This window comes from Solanum lycopersicum, chromosome 1, assembly GCF_036512215.1.
Source record: "Solanum lycopersicum chromosome 1, SLM_r2.1".
Lineage (NCBI taxonomy): Eukaryota > Viridiplantae > Streptophyta > Magnoliopsida > Solanales > Solanaceae > Solanum > Solanum lycopersicum.
The window spans coordinates 46,643,228-46,664,519 of NC_090800.1; positions in this window are offsets into that span (position 1 = coordinate 46,643,228).

Below are 21,292 nucleotides of genomic sequence, written 5' to 3' on the forward strand. Positions count from 1 at the left end.
GAAAGCGGTGTTGGACACTATAGCAGGTGGATCTTATAGAGAATGCCCTTATGCTGAGATTGCTGAGAAATTAGAGAAAATCTCCCGTAACAACAAAGCTTGGAGTACTACGAAGTCCGATACAGGGATAAACACCTTCGCAGTGCAGTCCACTCACAACCCAGCCATAGATGATATTCGTGAAGAAATGGCTCAGATGAGAACTGAGCTTGGGTTGGTACTAAAACATGTCACTGGGGGTGCAGAAAAGATTAATGCAGTCAACTACTTGGCTAAACCACCACCTCCAATTGATGAGTGTTATTATGAGGAGGATTCCTATGTAGTAAATGAACAGATGGAGGGTTTCCGACCAAGTGCCCAAAGCTCTAATCAGGAGAATTGGCGCCAATGTCAAGGAACAAAGGTCGGAACTATGGTAACTACAATCGTGAGGGTAATTATGTCCAAGATGGAAACTATAATCGCGACAACAACTACAACAGGGGTAACTATGGTAATAGAAACGACAGGAATGGACCCTATGTTCCTCCTCAAAATCGTGAAGTTACTCCTAGGGATGGTGGAGTTAGTATGTCACGAGTTGAGAATATGTTGCATAAAATGATGAGGAGGTTCGATGCTAGTGATGAGTACAATAAAGAGTTTAGGAATAATTTAGCAGGTATTTGGGAAAAAAGTTGATACACATGCAATATCGATTAAGCAACTTGAATTACAATTGGCCCAATTATCTGCAACTGTGAACACAGGGCAACCGGTCACTCTTCCTAGCAACACTGTCCAAAATCCGAAAAATGATGGACATTGTATGACAATTACTACTCGTGGTGGCAAGCAAACCATTGACACACCTTTGCCATCTAATGAGAATGAGGTGACAAAAGACACTGATAAAGTTGTAAATGTTGATGCTAATTTAGAGGATAATAGTGCAGAAGATACTGAAGTGCCTAAAAAGGTAACTCCCGTGCCTAGGCCACCACCCCCATTTCCTCAATGATTAGTAAAAAAGACTGAGGATGGAAAATATCGGCATTTTATAACAATGTTGAAGCAACTTTCTATCAATGTCCCTTTGGTAGAAGCTTTAGAACAAATGCCCGGTTATGCCAAATTTATGAAAGATTTGGTCACAAAGGAAAGATTGGTTACTTTTGAGGATGATGATAGAATGCAGCATTGTAGTGCTATTGCTACAAGATCTCTGGTCCAAAAGAAAGAAGATCCGGGTGCGTTCACCATTCCTTGTACAATCAGGCTATTACATTTTGTGAAAGCATTATATGATCTGGGGGCAAGCATAAATCTCATGCCCCTCTAAATTTACAAGAAGATGGGTTTGGATGACCCAAAGCCCACTGCGATACGGCTACTGATGGCTGATCAAACAGTAAAACGGCCCATAGGGATACTTCATGATGTGCTAGTAAAAGTGGAGTCATTCATCTTTCCAGCTGATTTTGTTATTCTTGATTGTGAGGTTGATTTTGAAGTGCCTATTATCCTTGGGAGGCCATTCCTAGCTGTGGAAGAGCCTTAGTAGACTTGGAAAAGGGGCAGATGAAATTTCGATTGAACAGTGAGGAAGTGACATTTAATATTTGTAGTTCCATGAGGCAGAGTGGTGAGATCCAATGGCATCTGCTATATCCTACAACATGGGTGAGACATTTGAGACACAAATAGAAGAACGTCTAGGGGTCGAAGCATTAGCGGCAGTGATAATGAACTTTGATAGCGATTGCATTGAAGAGTATGAGTCATTATTCGCGGCTCTTGACCGAGGTGATGTTCAGTTTAAACCAAAGAAATTTGAGCTTGATATGAAGAATCGCGAGTCCCCACCCGCTAAACCATCCATAGAGGAAGCTCCGAAAGTTGAATTAAAAGATCTCCCACCTCATCTTAGGTATGAATTCATAGGAAATGGTGACACTTTACCGGTAATCATTGCATCAGACCTGGATGAACAACATGTTTAGAGTTTGGTGAAGGTACTAAAAAGGTTCAAAAGAGCTATTGGGTGAACCATTGCGGACATTATTGGGATCCCTCTTGGTATTTGTTCTCATAAAATCCAACTCATGCCTGATAATAAGCCGAGTATTGAGCACCAGAGACACTTGAATCCTCCTATGCAAGAGGTTGTGAAGAAGGAAATTATCAAGTGGTTGGATGCAGGAGTAATCTATCCAATCGCCGATAGTAGTTGGGTATGTCCGATTCAGTGTGTACCTAAGAAAGGGGGAATGACTGTGGTCCCCAATGAAAAGAATGAACTTGTTCCAATGAGACCGGTTACTGGATGGAGGGTGTGTATGGATTACCGTAAACTGAACTCATGGACTGAAAAAGACCATTTTCCTATGCCCTTCATGGATCAGATGTTGGATAGACTTGCCGGAAAAGGGTGGTATTGTTTTTTCTTGATGGGTATTCGGGGTATAATCAGATTTCTATTGCACTAGAAGATCAAGAGAAAACCACTTTCACTTGTCCATATGGGACTCTTGCGTTCAAAAGAATGTCGTTTGGGTTGTGTATTGCACTCGCAATCTTTCAGAGATGTATGATGTCAATATTTTCTGACATGGTGTAGGATACTATAGAGGTTTTTACGGATGATTTCTCTGTGGTTGGTGATTCATTCGAGCGGTGCTTGACCAATTTATCTGAGGTTCTTAAGAGATGTGAAGACTGCAATTTGGTACTAAGCTAGGAAAAGTGTAATTTCATGGTGAAAGAGGGTATTGTGTTGGGTCATCGCATTTCAGAAAAGGGCATAGAGGTTGATCGAGCTAAAGTTGAGGTAATAGAGAGACTTCCCCCGCCGATCTCTGTGAAAGGTGTGAGAAGCTTTCTTGGGCATGCAGGTTTTTATCGGAGATTCATCAAAGACTTTTCAAAGATTGCACACCCATTGCGCAAATTACTGGAGAAAGAATTTAAATTTTGCTTTGATGAATCCTCTCTTAAAGCATTCGGTGAGATAAAAGAAAAGTTAGTGTCTGCGCCTATAATTATTTCTCCGGATTGGAACAGTCCATTTGAGGTAATGTGCGATGCTAGTGGGGTGGCTCTTGGTGTAGTATTGGGACAGAGAAGAAACAAAATCCTTCACCCAATTTACTATGCTAGTAAAGCCCTAAATAAATCCCAGAAGAACTACACAGTTACTGAGCAAGAACTCCTCGCAGTAGTCTTTGCTTTTGAGAAATTTTGCTCCTATTTTCTAGGTACTAGAGTTATAGTGCATACTGACCATTCAGCATTGAGATATTTGATGGTGAAAAAGGATGCGAAACCAAGGCTGATTCGTTGGGTATTACTGCTGCAAGAATTTGACTTTGAAGTGCTGGATAGAAAAGGGACTGAAAATCAAGTTGCTAATCATTTGTCTCATCTAGAGGATTAATCTATGAGAGATTTAGGGGATAAGACTGACATTGATGATACTTTCCCCGATGAACACGTATTGGCTGCTTCACAAGACTTGATTCCATGGTTCGCAGATTTTGCGAACTATCTGTTTAGTGATATTGTTCAATCAGACTTGTCCTTTCACCAAAGGAAAAAGTTCATGTACGATGTGAAGAAGTTCTTTTGGGATGAACCATACTTGTATAGGAGTTGTGCCGAAGGTCTTATTCGGCGTTGTGTGCCAGAATGTGAAATATTGAGTGTATTGGAGGCATGCCATTCTTCACCTGTTGGCGGACATCAAGTGGTATCCAAACCGCTCACAAGATATTGCAATGTGGTTACTATTGGCCAACTCTTCATCAAGATACTCATGGGTTTGCTATAGCATGAGACAAATGTCAACGAGATGGTGGTATTTTAATAAAGCAAGAGCTCCCTCTAAATCCCATTCTTGTGATTGAGTTATTTGATGTGTGGGGTATTGACTTTAAGGGCCCTTTCGTGAGTTCTCATGGGATGAAGTACATTCTTGTAGCAGTTGATTATGTATCTAAAGGGGTCGAAGCCATAGCCCTCGCCAACAATGAAGGGAAGAGTGTCACTGCATTCTTGAAAAAGAATATATTCACCCGTTTTGGCACTCCAAGGGCCATTATTAGTGATGGGGGCTCCCATTTCTGCAACAGATTGTTCAAGGGGTTATTGGATAAATACGGTGTTCGCCATAATTGGGCCACTTCTTACCACCCTCAAACGAGTGGGCAAGTTGAAGTATCGAATCGGGAGATCAAACAGATATTGTCCAAAATAGTGAATGCTAGTAGAACAGATTGGTCAAGGAGGATTGATGATGCTCTTTGGGCCTACCGGACAGCGTATAAGACTCCCATAGGTATGTCTCCATACCAACTTGTATATGGGAAATATTGTCATCTTCCAGTTGAGTTAGAGCATAAAGCCATGTAGGCTATGAAGAAGTTAAAAATGGATTGGAGCGAAGCTGCAGAGCAACGGTTAAATGGGTTGAATGAACTTGATGAATTCCGCTTGAAAGCCTATGAAAGCTCAGCCCTATATAAAGAAAAGATGAAGAAGTATCATGACAACAAAATTGAAAAACGAGAGTTTATGGTCGGGGAATACTGCTTCTATTCAATTCCAGATTGCGCTTGTTTCCAGGCAAACACAAGTCCAAATGGACTGGTCCTTACACGGTTACCCAACTATTCCCTCATGGAGCAGTTGAGTTTGAAACTAAGGAGGGTGTGCGGCTCAAGGTGAATGGACAGCGCATAAAAATCTATCTCGGGCATGGTGAATCGGCGAATGAAGTGATCGAGGCATACCATCTTGATGAAGTTTGAGTAATCAAGTGACCCCAGTCGTGCCGCGACATTAAATCAGGCGCTTGTTGGGAGGCAACCCAATACTTATCGTCTTTTTAATAATGGTAGCATTTTTTATATTAATGGGTTTTAAATTTGCAGGCACATCAGCAGGATATTCTACAGAAAACTACTCCGCAGTAGCCACTGATAGATACAACGACGGACCGTTGCGAATGCAACGGACCGTCGTATGCATCCATCACACCAGGTACGTATTTCTGTCATTTTTGAAATTAGGGCACACATGACGAAACCTACGACGGGATGTCGCAAGTGCGACGGTTCGTCGTCGGGGAACCGTCGCGCGATTAATGAAATCTACCCGACCCGACCCGGCTGGACCCTTTTCAAAATCTGACCGTTTATACTCACCACCCCTCCATATTTCACCCCATTACATCCTTATTCCCCTAATCTCCCCTCTCTTTTCAACTTTCACACTTCCCCTCACTGATCATTGCTCCCAAAATCCTCCTAAGCCTTATACTTATCATCCATTAGTCGGTGCTGCTGCTGTAGGTGTCTACCTTGCAAGAATCATTCTCCGTTTGTTTTCTTCTCCATTTCCAAGGTATGTGTCTCTACATTTATACTTATTTATCTTGCATATTTGTTTTTTAGTTAGTATTAGCTTAGTTCTTAGTCGTATACTATTTTCTCTATATGATTATGTTTAAACCTAGGCTCAAAATGTTCGTATGTGCCATGTTGATAACCCTAGGCATAGGTGATTTTGCTTTGGTAGTTTCCTAGGTCGTTGGGATAGACACATATAGGTCCACAACACTACAAGACCATGTGGATTCATCGAGGATGCGTAGGGTACCCCCAGTTCAAACACTGCTACTCAAAACGAGACCCCAATGACGGACCGTCGCACACACGACGGACCGTCGTAGGGCCCGTTGCACAAGCCCTAGCACCCCGGCCCAACGACGCCTGTGACGGACCGTTGTATTCACGACGCTCCGTCCTGCACAACCATTTTGGTTGTCAGAGACCCTGTTTCTAAGGGTCTCTCAAAATTTTCTAAGTGTCCTACGATGGACTATTACGATGAACCGTCATACCCACGATGGTCCATCCTGTACGACCGTCATGATGGTAAGAGACCCCTCTGATAAGGGTCTCTCAACATTTTCTAAGTGTCCTACGACGAACTCTTACGATAGGCCGTTGTACTAACGACGGTCCGTCCTGCTTGACCGTCATGATGGTCAGAGACCCCTCTGATAAGGGTCTCCCAACATTTTCTATGTGTCCTACGACGGACTGTCGTACCAACGACGGTCCGTCCTGCTTAACCGTCATGATGGTTAGAGACCCCTCGTTCAGGGTTCTTTCTATATACTTAGACTCAGTACAACACGACGGACCTCATGACGGTCCATCATATCCACGACGAGCCGTCATCTAGCCCGTCGTCTGATACAGTTTCAATATCACTAACACACTATTTTCAATGTTTTATGTCATATGGGTTTGTCTATCTTTTTTGCGACTACTCATACTAATATTGATACTTTATAGGTACTATTGACTATGGAACCAAAGCAAGACCGAGCCTACACACGCGGGCGATCCAAGTCTGTTGCCCGTCTGCACACTTGATCATCGGGTCTGATGATGAGCGGGACCCTGAATATGTGCCCCCATGCACTTCCGCACCTTCCCGTGCTGCACGTGCCCCTAGAGCCACTCCCAAGACGGTGGCATCCGGCGTAGTCACTGCCTCCCAGTCTGATGAGGAGTGCACACTGACCGGCACACCCTCTGGGTCAGCCACAAATGAGGAAGGAGCGTCTGGCTCCTTAGGAGTATCCTGGTCCGAGGAAGCTTCAGGCTCTGCTGAGGTTCCGGCACCCACCACTGCTGCAGTGTTGGCCTCGTCTGATGAGGCTGACAGTTCAGACTCTACATCCGGCACACGAGCCCAGGCCCCCACCCCAGCCTCTGACCAGCCAAACCGGTGGTGCGTCGAAGGCCAGTTTCAAGTTTACTCTGACGCCAAATTCCTGACTGATAAAGGAGTAATGACTCTGACACTCACCTTGGAGTGGAGGGTACTTACAGGGAGCCTCCCATCGATGATGGAGATCCACAACCTATTCACCAGGCATCACATAGAGTGGACAACCCGTCCGTTGGGACGATACATCGAGGAAGTGGTCCGAGAGTTCTACGCATCCTACGTAGCGACTCTCTGATCATAGGTCGATAGGAGGGCTGGTCCCGCTAAACAGGCCCCACTGGAGCAGGTTCAAGTCCAGGGCGTGCAGGTCGACATTTCCCTGCCAGCTATCCGCCGGTTCCTATACGGCGAGAGTGCAGATGCTACGCGGACTCCCCACACTGCCGAATTTGACTACCTCTGGCAGATAGTGAAGGATGGCCAGTTCTTGCGCGAGCAGGCACTGAGAGAGAAAACCAAGAGGTGGATGGCCCTGCACCTATCAAGAAGGCCAACCTCACGTTCGTCGCAAAGTTCTTGTGGCTGCTCGTCCATTGCTACCTTTCCCCCACAGCTGCTGATAACATCGTCACTTGGGATCGAGAAGTGTTGATAGCAGCGATGATAGCCGGATTCGAGGTCGACTTCGCATGGCTTCTCTAGGCAGACATGCACGAGAGGGCATTCAAGATAACTACTACCTACCCCTTCCCATGTATGATTTTTGCTCTTTGCAGGACCGCAGGTGTGCCCATATGCCACATAGATTAGTTGAAGACCCCGCAGGGCACCGTTGATGTCGTCCTCATCAGAGACGAGGCCAATGAGTTGGCCCCACGTCGAGGGCTTCGTCCGATGCTGCCACTACTTGCTGATGATCTTGCGGATATGGTGGCCCAGGCCCACACCGCTACACAGGCGTCCACTTACACTACCCCGGTCGAGTCTATCTCGGGTAGTAGCCCAGCCCCGAGCTCTTCTTGCACAACACCTCTACCGTTACCGGCCCCGCTTGCTAGGGTCCAAAAACTGGAGGCACAAATGGCAACCCTTCTGCATCATATCCAGCCGTGGATGCAGAAGTCTATTACTGAGTTTGAAGCGCGTATGGAAGGAAAGATGCAGCGGAAGATTGCTGAGGTTCACCAGCGCCTCGATGCATTTGAGTTGAGAGTGTTTGCCCGTCCATCCCCTCTGGTAGATGTGTCGACTCTCCAGGCTGCAGTTGACAGTCTTCGTGCAGACATCGACACGATCCTAGAGGTTAGAGTGTCGGAGCCTGTCGAGCCTGTTGAGGACACTGTATTGGCGGCTCTGTTTGCTACTTCAGAACTTCCCCACCTTCCCCTCGAGAGATTGCCAAGAGGCATAGGGGCCGATCAGAGGATGAGGTGCAAGCAAGGAAGAAGGAGCGCCAACAGATGGAGGCCGCGAGGAGAGCCTCACTTGTTAAGGCGGAGGAACACCAAATAAGAGCATCGCAGATAGCGGCTGGGGCGTTTATCTCCCGCACTGTAGAGACAGCAGGAGGCACTACTGATGGTGCGGTTGTTGCTGAGGACATCACAGAGGGTGTCGAGATTGCTGAGGACACCACTGAGGGTGTCCAGATTGTAGTGGATGTGGGTTCTAGGAAACCAGACCCACCAGCTTGTTGATCGACGGCGCTATGCGCCACAGGTTTGCTTCACCTACCCCTCTAATCTTTAGATTTTTTATGCATTGGGGACAATTGCATGGTTTTTTGTTGGGGGTGGGGTAAATTGAAAGTGAGTGTTAGGGTGAAGTCTGAGTAGCCCAACTCACTATCCTCTTTTGGGGTTTTCTTGCCTGTTTTCTTTTTCCCCAAAAGTCTGATTACTTTTTTCTGTTGAACAACCACGTTATATCTTTTGTATGTAGTTTAACTCTGAAGCATGATGGCTAATATGATATCCCGATAAAACTGGAAAATGTTGCATGAGTAGGCGTAGTAACTGATAAATTTATGGCTATAAACATGAAATAGAGTTACACCATTGCATTACCCTAAATCTTCAAGTCAAACTAGGTGCCTGATAATCTGGTATAGTGATGAGATGTCAAGTGAGTGTGAGGAAAGTTGAATAGTCCACTACTGATACTGAGCTAGAACTTGCCTGGTTAGTCCTGCTAAAAGTAAGTTGTAACAGACAATTAGGAAAGGATCATAGGCCCTTATTCAATATAACCCATTTCTAGCCTAAATAAAAGAAACCAAATGAAAGTTATCCTTCTTTGATCCAAATAATTTGAGCTTAAAATTAGACCTTTCTTTTTCACCCCAACTGATCTTTTCTGGGAACAATATGTTGGCCCTTGTCCCTCCTTGGACATGTGCACCTCAGCTTATGCCAAAAGCATAAGTTGAGGGTGGCTAATGCATACAAAACCTTCGTTATGGCCTTGACCTGACCTTGGGTACTGTGTACCTTGACTCATGGAAAGCCATGAGTTGAGGGTGGCTGTTTTGAGGAATGGTCTGGAAAGTAGGGTTGAAAGAACAAAGAGAGAGAAACAACAAAAGTACAGTGACTCAAGAATTTGTTGAAAAAAAAGAGAGAGAAATATTCAAGAATTACAAATAAGAAAAGAAAAGAGTTACTTACACAAATGAAGAAAGAAGGGAAACAACAAGGTGAAAGAATAGGAGAAACTGGGCTTGATAAAGTGATAGAAAGTGGAAGGTTTAGCTGATATGTAAAGGAGGGCTAAAAGTCATTAAAGTATACCTAAATATACCGTACCTGATTCTGAGCCTACGTTACACGATAAAAAAGTCCTATCGTTATCCTAAGGGTTGTATAGCGAACTTAAGGCAGTGAAAATAAGGGCAAGCTTATGGCAATAGGTATGAATGAGTGTGACTTTGTTCTGAGAGCGAGTGTTGAAATGTAATCCTTATACTCAAACTGAAATCATTGTGTGAAAAATGAGGATTTTGTTCTAGAGTGAGGACACTGGTTGCAATATCGGAATTGTTAGCACCTCGGTGAGAAATTGAAGAGGATAGGTGTTAGTGCATGGTGAATCTGTGTCATGTTAGAATCCCAAAAAATTCAAGCCTAATAGTTATAGCATGCATAGATTTGATGAGATTAATCGGGATTGATAGCCAAATGATTGCAAAGGATAAAATATGAATACAATTGTACAAAGATTGTGTAATGAGTCATAGTGCGTCGCTTGAGGACAAACAACGAATTTAAGTTGAGGGTGTTCATATACTGTGGTTTCACGGTATAAGTAATACTTTTTCCTTAATTTTAGGGTGTCCAAAAGCCCTTTTGTGCTAATTTTGATATAAGTTTCTCTTTGTTTTGCAGGAAATCTGTCCAAAGCTGAATGCCGAGATTTTGAGCGAAAAATGTAGAAGAGACCACCTACGGAGCTTATGACGGTCCGTCATGCCTGTGACGGTCCGTAGGTGGCAGCGTAGATAAGCTGCTGAAGGAAGATGGGGAATTCTGACCAAGTGTGGGATTAGGAAGCTTGTGACGGTACGTCATGGCTATGACGGTCCGTTCTGCTGGTTCGTCGTGAAGATCAGAGAAGTGATCCCAATACCCAGATTCCAACAGTTGAAGTATTTTGAAACGAGACCCTCGACGGACCATTATGCCTATGACGGTCCGTCACACTTTCCGTCGAGGGGAATGAAGAAAGAAGCAGAAGAATTGCACCAAGTATGGGACGACGGAGTTCACAACAGTCTGTCATGACCACGACGGTCCGTCGGGTGGTCCGTCGACCCAACCGCGTTTTGGCAGATTTCCAGTAATTAGAATCCTTGTTTAATTAGGTTTTTATTTTTTATAAATAGTTCGAAAAACCTAATTTTTGAGGTTAGACTCTGTGAGATTAAACATCATATTATTAGACTTTGTGTTTTAGTGTTTGATTTTTGGAGATGCTTACAAGTAATTTTTGGTGATTAATAAAGAAAATTTTTGGACTTTATTCTTTCTAATTGAAGTAAGTACATGAATTCTTGTTTAACATATTTGAATATTATGTTTATGGCTATGAGGAACTAAACTCCATTACTAGGGTTGTGGGAACCATAGTAAAATAATGAATAAACCCTAGCTAAAATAACAATTCTAGAATACTGTCTTGCATATATTAATAATTCTTTCGCTTAGATGTCTTTTTAACGGATGATCAACATAAGAACTCGCCTTAATGCTACTTGCCGGACCAAGGAGGTAGATAATAGGAAAAGAATTATTAACATAGATTTAGTGTATACGATCTAATAGGCTAGTATTGATTGGTACGAGGTAATAACTTAGTCAAATATCGAATACGATGCTTAATATGAGGTAAAGATAAGGGTTAGGAAAGCAACACACGCAGCCGGACCAAGGTGCGGAGTGAGATTTTTTAGATGCCGGGCCAAGGATTTAGATATACATAACTTATCACTTTGCATGCAAGATACTAGAAAAGAATTGTTATAGTTAGAATTATCAAGTTATGAACCTGTGGGGAACACGTAAACCCTAGTTACTTTAATTAATTGATTAAAACCCAACATTAAAAGCTGTTAAGTGTCTCTTTCAAGTTCTGTAGTTATTTTTACTCATTAGGAAATACAAACCCCCTTTTTTATGATTTTACTTTCTAAGGAAGTCATCAGCTGAAAAATAGTAATAACAAGTTTTAGTTAAAGTCTAGACTATTTTCCTCATGGGAACGATCCCAACCTCACTAGTTGGGTTATTTTCTTGATGCGACCGCTTTACTTCTTATTTGAGAAGTAAGTTTGAGCGTATCAGTGTTCATAGTGGCAGATAATTGGGACATTTAAAACTCAAGCTGCTTAATCGATATTACATGTGTATCGACTTTCTTCCCAATACTCGCTAAATCACTCAACTCTTTAATGTGCTCATCACTAGCATCGAACCTCCACATCATTTTATGCAACATATCCTCAAGTAGCACCATACTATCTCCACCATCCCTAGGAGTAACTTCATGATTTTAAGGAGGGACATTGGGACTATTCCTATCATTTCTATTACCATAGTTAACCCTGTTGAAGTTGTTTTTGCGGTTGTAGTTTCCATCTCGGAAAGAATGACCCTCACGTTTATAGTTACCATAGATCCTACCTTAGTTTACTTGACCTTGGCGCTAATTCTCCTAATTTGAGCCTAAGGCACTCGGTCGGAAACCCCCCGTCTACTCATTTCCCGCATAGGAATACCCCATATAATAGCATTTATCATTTGGTGGTGGTGGTTTAGAAAAGTAGTTAATTGCATTTATCTTTTCTGCACCCCCTGTGACATGTTTTAATACCAACCCAAGCTCAGTTCTCATCTAAGCCATCTCTTCATGAATCTCATCTATGGCTGGGTTGTGAGTGGATTGCACTGCGAAGGTATTTCTCCCAGTATCTGACTTCGTAGTACTCAAAGCTTTATTATTCTCGGAGATATTCTTTAACTTTTCGGCAATCTAGGCATAAGGACACTCTCCATAAGAACCACCAGCTATAGTATCCAACACCGCTTTATTATTATCATCCTATCCCCAATAGAAGTATTTCTTTGGTGACTCATCATCTATGCAGTGATTGGGGACGCTTCTGAAAAATGAAGTGAATCTATCCCAAGAACTACTAACTGACTCTCCTAGTAGTGCCACAAAATTGTTCACTCTGTCTTTGTGATTTCGTTTCTTGGAGACTGGGTAGTAACGTGCTAACAAAACATCCCTTTGTTGGTTCCAAGTGAAAACTTAGTTATAAGGGAGCTTAGTGAACGAAATAGAAGCCTCTCCCTTCAGTGAGCGAGGAAATACTCTTAGCACTATTATATCCAAATCCAAATAAGGTCTCCCTAATCAACTTTTACGCACTGCCCTTACCTTAGCTATATGGGCATGTGGATCCGCAGAAGGTATCCCTTAAAACAAACGTCTAACAGTGACCATTTGCATCAGAATACTAGTTACCACAAAGGTGTGGCCTTGTGGTAGAGGGGGCAAGACAAGTGTCCCATCAGACTCTGCAATATAATCATAACCTCTCTAGTATTCTTGAGGGCGTGGAGCGCGATTTTGTCCCCTTTGTTGATTTTCACTCGGATCATCGGGTAATAACTAATCGTGAACATCAATAGGGGGGATGTTCTTGTTTGGATCATCATCGTCAATACCCAAGTTTCGAATCATATTGCGTAGTGTAAGCTGTAATTCATGGTCGTAGGGAAACAAGGGTTCTCTTCCTCTCTGTGTATTTGGCATACAAGGAAGATAGTTCTGCAAGAATAAAAATCAATAGAAAAGTAAAATCAAGAAAATATTGACTAAACTTTAGTAATCAGTTTAAGTTAATCTAAAAGCTACTTTCCCCGACAACGGCGCCAGAATTTGATAACGCTCAAACTTACTTCTCAAATAAGAAGTAAAGCGGTCGTATCAAGTAAAAAACTCAACTAATGAGGTTGGGATCGTTCCCACAAGGAAGATAGTTCACACTTAACTTTAATCTATTACTATTTTTTTGTCATTTAACAAAAGACAATAAAAGGGGGGTTTTATTTCTAAATTAATGAAAATCACAAACCAAATTAAAGTAACAACTAACAGATTTAAATCTTGGAGTTTAATCAATAAATAAAAGTAACTAGTGTTTAAGTGTTCCTCAAAGGTTCCTAACTTGATAATTCTAACTATAACAATTTTTTCCTAGTATCTTGCATTCAAAGTGTTATGTATTTCCTAATCCTTGGTCCGACATCTAGAAAATTTCACTCCGCACCTTGATCCGAGTACGTGTGTTGCTATACTAACCATTACCTTTACCTCATATTAAGAATTGTATTCAATATTTGACTAAGTTATTACCTCGTACCAATCAACACTATCTTATTAGATAGTATACACTAAATTTATATTGATAATTCTTTTCTATCATCTACCTCCTTTGTCCAGTAAGTTGAATTAAGGCGAGTTCTAACGTTGGTCATCCGTTAAAATGACTTCTAAATAAAAGAATTATCAATATATGCAAGACACTATTCTAGAATTGTTATTTTAGTTAGATTTTACCTCATTATTCACCCATGCTTTCCACAACCCTAGTTATGGAGTTTTGTTACCTATAGTCATAATCATGATATTCATATATGTAATATAAGAATTCATACACTTACTTTAATGAGAAAGAATAAAATCCAGAAGTTCACTTGATTAATCAACAAACTCACCAACAATCCTTCAATACTTGAACAAGAGAACTAAAGATTATCCAATAGTCTAACAATCAAAAAGTGTAATATCGAAGAGTATAACATAAGAGAGTCTAACGAACAAAGATATAACCCCAAATAAGCTTTTTCAAACTATTTATAACAAATAAAAACCTAATAAAAGAAGGATTCTAATTGCTGAAAATCTGTCAAAACACGTCCGAGTCGACGGACCTCGTGATGGGCGATCATGGTCACGACAGGACGTCATGGCCTCCGTCGTCCCATACATCACAAATTGTTATTCTTATTTCTTCATTACACTCGACGCACAGGTATGACGGACCATTCCAAGCACGACGGTCCGTCGAGGTTCTCCGTTCCATAACACTTTAACTTCTTGGAATTTGGGTACTAGGAATACTCAATGATATCATGATGAACCAGCAGGACAGACCGTCCTGGCTATGATGGTCCGTCATGGACATCCATAATCTCACACTTAGGTTAGATTTCCCCATCTCCCTTCAGCAGCTTCACTACGATGCTACCTACGGACCATCACAAGCTCGACGGACCGTCACATGCTCCGTAGGTGGTAACTTTTCTGCATTTCTTGCTCAAAAACTTCTGCATTCATATTTTGATAGATTTCCTACAAATACGGAGAAACTAACATAAAAATCAATACAAAAAGGCTTTTGGATACACACTAAACTTAATGAAAAAGTGTTAAACATTTCGTGAAAACACGGTTATGAACATCTCAGGCGCGTCGCACCAATAACTAGTTACTGCGACAAACTTTCAATGCAATGGCAGCGCATTGCGCCAAGCTGCCAAGCGCGATTTGGGCGCAGCTCCCCCAACAAGAGTAGGAGAAAAATTTCATAAGTTTTTTTGAACTTCGTGGGATGCACTAAATATCCCACCCCTCTTAACCCCCTACGTACCTCAATTTTCCTCAATTTTCCAAACATTACTCTCCCAAACAGTTAAAACCCCTCAAAATTCTCTCAATTCCCCAATTCATACCTTCATCTTCCCCTTATCTTCTTCTTTCCAAAAATCCCCAAACACCAAATTACTCCATTGTTCCTTACCAAAACCTTCTCCATTTAAATTTTCTTTTACATTAAGCCACTAACACCTTCCCCCCAAATCCACAAAATTTAAAAAATGCATAAACCCCACCCACCTCACTACTACTTAACCCACCCTCCTCTCTTCCTCACAGATTTTTCTTCTATCCTTTCCTTAGATCATACATTCATTGGGCAGTGTGATGGATTCTAAGGGAAAAAAATGTCTTTGGTGGTTCGGGTATAAAGAGAAGTCGAAAGACTGTGGCATCTGAAACTCTAGCGAGGAACCCACCAATTTCCAACCATAAAAGTTTGATACGGGAGAAGTATTTACTTATGAAAATGATTGGTATGGTTCTCAACTTTAAGCGAAGTACCTTGGAGATGAGTATATCAATGAGGGGAGGTTGCGCCAACAATTTCTTCAAATTCATGCCCGAATCAGGACTTTTGGCCTACAATTTGTCTTCATGGACCAAGGTGAGTCTATTTGAGCCTAATCCGTGAATTTTATATTAATTGGAATACACGCCATGTTGATATTAATAAAGTGTTTATTCGTGAAAAGAGAGTGTTATTTACTGTTGAGGGGTGGAATGATTTATCTGGGAACCCGTAATTGTGAAAATGCTAAATTTCTGACTATGTTTGAGAGACCCCCGTACCGTGATATTCGGCAAACTTTGTGTGGGCTGAATTATGTTTCTAGGTGGGACAGGTTTAGGGACACAAGTCTCTATTTGACCCTCCATTATTGGTACCTTAACTTTGATGCTAAAGTTTGGCTTATGATTTTGTGTTGAACTTTACTCCTGGGAAAACACATGACTGATGTTATTAGGGAGAGGTAGTGCATATATATCTTTTAATGAAGCGCTTACCAGTCAATATGGAGCCTATCTTGATGTAGAATATGCTTAAGTTTAGGACCCCAAGCGATGTTGTTTCTATTATAGGAGCATCATTACTAGGTACATACAGGCGTTATTGATTGAGGAGGAGGTTCATGATGTGTGCCCTCCCCATGCCCCCAAATCTAGTGTTTCACTTGGTTGACGTCATCCGCACTAAACGCACGATCCTTCCCATGATCCCATTTTTATGGTTATTGATTGGAATGATTGTGATGATAGTTTTGTAGGGCGCACGTTTGGCATGGCCAAATTGAAATTGCGGATCGGTTATTGCCCTGTGACTGAGGAGGAGATGGACAAAGTTTCCAGTGGTACCCTTTGACAGAAGCTGCTATGTACATGTCCTAGATTTTCCTGATATTCTAGGAACCGCTTAATGATGATGATGTGATGGCTGATGAAGAGGATGGATCGAAAGAGGATCAGTTCCTGGCCACTAGTACCGGAGTTGATGCTACGGACAAGGCCTAGAGGCCGACATGGAATTCTTTTTTCCCTTTGCACTCTTTTTTAATTTTGAATACTAAGGACAGTGTATTGATTAAGTGTGAATGGAAGTTTAACTTCATTGTATGTAGTTTATTTCTTTATCAAATCATTTTTTATGGGTTCCTACTATTTTGTTTTCAGTTCTATTCTTGAGGATAGTTCCTTTGAAGCGATTAGGCTTAGATTTATTATTTTATTGAGTCATAAAGTCATATAGGAATAAGATTTCCCAATGATGGATTGATGATGACCGTCTTAAAAAGGAAAATTATTCAGTAGTAGTAGAAGTAGAAGTATGAAACCTATAAGTTTTGGCACTATGAAACCTTGTTTTAATAGTTGGCTGGACATCATGGGTAGCAACATTTTGTTTGCAGTAGTAAGATAGTAAACATAAAAAGAAGCATAATCTCTCTATCTTTGACTCTATTTGTAAAATAAAGAATTGGACCTTTATTCACATTATAATGCATTGTAAGTGAGCATGCTACATGTTTTGGTCCTTATGTGTACAGTGATTCCATGTGTGAGGATAATTGTTTAGTTTTGGCATTGAAGATCTATAACTTTCCATGAGTGTGATTAATGAGTAACTTGTTTGAAATTTTGAATATGACTGATGTGTTTCATTGAATATCCATGTTGAATGTTCCTCGCATGCCTCCAAATAAAATACAACTAGCTTAGCCCTATTGAGTCTTGAAGCCTTAGTTTGTTCTAAACCACTTAAATGACCCAAATCCATTCTATGTATACCATTAGTTTTGATTCTAAAGTCCTTAATGCACTATTTTGAGTTTAAGAAAATGACAATTGTTTAAATTAATAGGGTGGAAGTGATTTTGTGTAAACCCCCATATTCTACGTGTACAATTTCTATTTATAAAACGCTTATAGACTATCTTGTAGAATAGTTTCTTATTCGTTTTTCTATGGGAATAGTTGAAATAGAATAGGTTTAAAGTGAACTGCTCATAGATTTTAATGTGACCCGATAAAGTTGATGTCAATGGATGTATTTAAACTTGAGATCGTAAGGTGGTATTTAAGTCTAAATTATCAAGTGACATAGTATATATAAGTTCTAAGTTATGTTTAAGTTATTAAGGTCTAGAAATGGGGTAAAACATTGAGATGATTTCTTGACTTCACAATGCTAGTAGGTGACAAGTAAGTGCATCACCTACTTTGACTTATTGACCACCCCATAGGACCAATTAGGTGCATCACCTACTAAGACTCTTTTGACAATGTTATTGGGCCAAATACACTTTACCTATTTGCATTAATCTAATCATGTTAAATATAAGAATAAGGAGAAAACGGAAAGCCAAGGCCCAATCTTCCCATTCCTACAAGAAATAATTTTAATGGAAAACTAGGTGCATCACCTACTTAAAACTGTGGCCTAGGTTAAAGACACATGTTTGTTGCAAATGAAGCACAAGAAAGGTGGCAAAAATACCAATGTTTTCAAGTCCAAAAAGTCCAAATGAAAATTTCAAGTAGGTGGGTAACTTACTTTAAAAAATTAAGTCCCAAAATGAGCGAGAAAGTTGGCTGAAGAAGGTCTATCTGAAAAAGATTGATATCAGCTTTTTCGACCATTTACATTGACAAAAAATCTGATTTTGAGAGCTTTTTATCTTTTATCTCTTCGAATTCATAAAATAGCTATTAAATACCATTAGGGTTCTCTAATAATAGGTATATCAAGCTATTGGAAATTATAATTTAAGACAAGTTAAGGAGGACAACCTTTACCTAGAAAAATTGAAGTCTTCGCAAGTGGTAGTTTTGTCAAGCAAGGTAAGCTACTGCAATTTTCGCCATCTTGTACTTGATCTAATTAGGACAATTTGTATGTGTTAGTGAGTTGGAAATTGTTACGTTTGAATGGTTAATATTGGATAGTATGATCTGGCGATTAGTACATGTTGGGACAGCAATGGTGGGAGTCATATTTTAACTAAGCTATGAGCTTTTTTGAGCACTTTAAAAGTAATGTTAGCTCCTCTACTTATGGTGATGCGAAATAAAGATTCATATTGCTTCTATAACATTATTATGTTCAATTATTGTTTTATGTATGTTATGATAAGGGATGTGATATGATGTGCAGGGAAATTATTGAGAAGTTAAAGGAATAAATATTGCAGGGAGTTTCAGGAGAACCTCATATGAAGGTTATACAGTATATAGACACGGTTAAAGGTATAGGGAAAAAAGAAAAAACTCACTAGATAGATTGCACCTTACTGCTTCGTTACTATTTGGGTTTTATCAAGTGTCTAAAATTGATTGATTAGCTACTTATACTTGTCGTACAACTTATTTTATTTAAAATTAGTGATTTGAAGGGAGGGAGCTTAATTCATATGTTTTGAATTGTATAGCAAGGTATACAAGGCTATTTGATTTCCTGTTTCTTTGGCATGAATCCAAAACTTGCGTTACAAAAAAGTAAGCTTTCTAAGTGCTCTTGGTATTGACTGATCCATAGTTACAGTTCCCACTCCCTAGAGCATTGAAGTGAGTACTCTAATATGAGTATTTTACTAAATGTGTGTGTTTACTCTACCAACTGTTAGCATGTAATGCTTAAACTTGTTTCATTGTCAAAGAACTCATGGCATGTATTTCCCTTATATAAGTCAAATTAATGCTAGATTACACATGGTAAAATCTTCATATATCATGTCAACTTTCTTCAATTATTTGTCGATATGTCTTCTTGTCACATGTTCATATGTTCTCTTTCATTCTTATTACTCCCAGTGTGCTATACTATAATGTTACCTCACAGGATCACTACTTGCTCAATTGTACGTTTATATGTCCGTACTTGGAATATATATTTGTCCTTAAGTTGAAATTCCCCCTTGGTTGCAGATTCATGAACACCTTTTATTCGTATCATATCGAGTTCAAATCTCATTGTTGAATGTTAAATGACTTAACTATATAAATTCTTATTTTTGAAATGTCAAAATGCTTATCGAGTAATATAAGCTCCTAAGCTTCACGTTCATGTCACAATTGTTTCAGTAGTCATACTTATAATCGTAAGTTCATATTCATATGTCGTCTTTGACTTGTCCATAGTTCCATATATCAACATGGATTATCACCACCAAAACAACAATAACAAACAAGTTATTAACATAAAAAAACAATCTCAAATAGTTATTATTATCAAAAGAACAATCGCAAAAGATTTATGAACTGATAAAGATCAATCTTAATTATGAGAGAATCTAAGTTAAGTAATCTATATGATTAAGGTGGCATCTCAGTGGCAAAAGCCTAGCATGGGTTGATCCCAATTTGTATAAGATTGTGGAAGCTTAGGGGCGAAAGCCTACCATGGGCCAACCCCAATTTCTAGAATTATGAGGACACGATCCCAAGGGTAAAAATGCCTAGCATGGGTTATCCTCTTCTACTGTTGAGCAGCTTGTCATTTGTATCGTATGTTGTATAAAGAATGTAAAGTATAGAAAATTAAAGGAAATAATGTAACATGCATCATTCAAGAATTACAACCGCAGGTGGTCTCTAATCCTTATCTATTGGTATCTGGTTCACTTGAGATCTCATGTTACAAGTGGTTGTATTACGCCTTACATATTCAATACAATCTTTTGTACTGGTGTCCCTTATTGGGGACGCTGCATTTGATGATGCAGGTATATGTACTCAATTAGTAGATCTCCCCAATAGAATCACATTATACGCATTAGTTGTTCGTGAGCTCTAGGTTGATTTGAGGCTTTGTCGAGTCTTTACTATGTATATTATTATAGTGGCACATTCTTGCATTGAAATAGAGTCTTTATAGACATGGTAAAGCTATCATCTATATTAATAATTCACTTTTCAGATGTGGCGGTTCAACTAGTCAAAATGTTTTGTATATGAAGCTTCTCATCAGTAAATATATCTGAATCGTAGTTTACTTTATCATCACTTGTAAATTATTTGTTCTTATGGTACTCGTCCGCCTCACTAAGGGTTGGGGTGTGACTAATGTGGTGTCAAAGCAGTTTGTCTTTGGGGCTTTACAAAGTCGTGTCTATCATGTCCGGGTTTACCACCTAGACATAACTGGCATCGTCGTCCTCTTTAAGGACTAAGACTAGCCTCTTTATCTAACAATATTATATTCATAGGCCAAAAATATCGAAGAATTAAAACTTTTCATTATATTTACTTGGAGATTTATATAGACCTCTACATACACATGATATATATTCGTATCGAGTATACATGGACCCTTCGTATAGGAAAGTGAAATAGCCTTCTTCTTTTATTGAGCATACATATATTTATAACAATAAACAATCTAAAAGATTGTTTCATCTCATACCATCTAAACGATCTTAAAAAATTGGGAATAGCCGTACATCAAAGATAAAGAAGCCAAATTTAGAATTATACAAGTCGCACAAAATAAAAGTAGAATGAGCATTAAAATCTTAGAAAATAAAGCAACTTCGTAAGCAAGATAATTGCATTAACCGAGGAAGGTGAGGACCTACCCCTTGGATGATAGAGAATATCCAAGTCTTGGGCCTTCAACGACCGAAACCTAAAATTTTTGGGAAAATGAGAAAAAATGGTATTAGTATGCCACATGTATGAAGTATGAAATCATATGCACATATAATATCAAAACATGTTTAAAAGGGACATTTAGTTAAAACATGCAATGTTACCATTTAAAAAGTCTCATGCATAGCTAAGGAAGTCATACAAATCAACCAACATTCTTACAAACCCTATCATCAAGGAATAACATTAAAAGCAGTAATAA